Source organism: Nothobranchius furzeri, chromosome 19 (genome assembly GCF_043380555.1).
Source record: "Nothobranchius furzeri strain GRZ-AD chromosome 19, NfurGRZ-RIMD1, whole genome shotgun sequence".
In the NCBI taxonomy this organism is placed as follows: domain Eukaryota; kingdom Metazoa; phylum Chordata; class Actinopteri; order Cyprinodontiformes; family Nothobranchiidae; genus Nothobranchius; species Nothobranchius furzeri.
Genome location: NC_091759.1, coordinates 17,890,638 through 17,892,474, shown reverse-complemented (window position 1 = coordinate 17,892,474; position 1,837 = coordinate 17,890,638).

Sequence of the window (1,837 nt, the reverse complement as noted above, 5' to 3'; positions counted from 1 at the left end):
GGTGGAGAAGCAGGCAGCCTCCGTCAGCTGATGGCGGGGTGGAGGAGCAGAAGCCAGCCTCCAGCAGCTGATGGCGGGGTGCAGGAGCTGCAGCCAGCGTCCAGCAGCTGATGGTGGGGTGGAGGAGCTGCAGCCAGCGTCCAGCAGCTGATGGTGGGGTGGAGGAGCTGCAGCCAGCCTCCAGCAGCCAGCCTCCAGCAGCTGATGGCGGGGTGCAGGAGCAGCAGCCAGCCTCCAGCAGCTGATGGCGGGGTGCAGGAGCAGCAGGCAGCCTCCAGCAGCTGATGGCGGGGTGGAGGAGCAGAAGCCAGCCTCCAGCAGCTGATGGCGGGGTGCAGGAGCTGCAGCCAGCGTCCAGCAGCTGATGGTGGGGTGGAGGAGCTGCAGCCAGCGTCCAGCAGCTGATGGTTGGGTGGAGGAGCAGCAGCCAGCCTCCAGCAGCCAGCCTCCAGCTAGTGATGGCGGGGTGGAGAAGCAGGCAGCCTCCATCAGCTGATGGCGGGGTGGAGGAGCAGAAGCCAGCCTCCAGCTGGTGATGGCGGGGTGCAGGAGCTGCAGGCAGCCTCCAGCAGCTGATGGCGGGGTGCAGGAGCTGCAGGCAGCCTCCAGCAGCTGATGGCGGGGTGGAGGAGCTGCAGCCAGCGTCCAGCAGCTGATGGTGGGGTGGAGGAGCTGCAGCCAGCGTCCAGCAGCTGATGGTTGGGTGGAGGAGCAGCAGCCAGCCTCCAGCAGCTGATGGCGGGGTGCAGGAGCAGCAGCCAGCCTCCAGCAGCTGATGGCGGGGTGGAGGAGCTGCAGCCAGCCTCCAGCAGCCAGCCTCCAGCTAGTGATGGCGGGGTGGAGAAGCAGGCAGCCTCCATCAGCTGATGGCGGGGTGGAGGAGCAGAAGCCAGCCTCCAGCTGGTGATGGCGGGGTGCAGGAGCTGCAGGCAGCCTCCAGCAGCTGATGGCGGGGTGGAGGAGCTGCAGCCAGCCTCCAGCAGCCAGCCTCCAGCTAGTGATGGCGGGGTGGAGAAGCAGGCAGCCTCCATCAGCTGATGGCGGGGTGGAGGAGCAGAAGCCAGCCTCCAGCAGCTGATGGCGGGGTGCAGGAGGTGCAGGCAGCCTCCAGCAGCTGATGGCGGGGTGCAGGAGCAGCAGGCAGCCTCCAGCAGCTGATGGCGGGGTGCAGGAGCTGCAACCAGCCTCCAGCTGGTGATGGCGGGGTGGAGGAGCTGCAGCCAGCCTCCAGCAGCCAGCCCCCAGCAGCTGATGGCGGGGTGGAGGAGCAGAAGCCAGCCTCCAGCAGCTGATGGTGGGGTGCAGGAGCTGCAGCCAGCCTCCAGCAGCCAGCCTCCAGCTGGTGATGGCGGGGTGGAGGAGCAGCAGCAGACAGCCTCCAGCAGCCAGCCAGCCTCCAGGAGCTGATGGCGGTGTGTGGGAGCAGCAGCCAGCCTCCAGCGTTCAGCCAGCATCCATCAGCTGATGGCGGTGTGAAGGAGCTGCAGCCAGCCTCCAGCAGGTCATGGTGGGGTGGAGGAGCAGCAGCCAGCCTCCAGCAGCTGATGGCGGGTTGCAGGAGCTGCAGCCAGCCTCCAGCAAATGATGGCGGGGTGCAGGAGCTGCAGGCAGCCTCCAGCAGCTGATGGCGGGGTGCAGGAGCAGCAGGCAGCCTCCAGCTGCTGATGACGGGGTGCAGGAGCTGCAACCAGCCTCCAGCTGGTGATGGTGGGGTGGAGGAGCTGCAGCCAGCCTCGAACAGCTGATGGCAGGGTGCAGGAGCAGCAGCCAGCCTCCAGCAGCTGATGGCGGGGCGCAGGAGCTGCAGGCAGCCTCCAGCAGCTGATGGCGGGGTGCA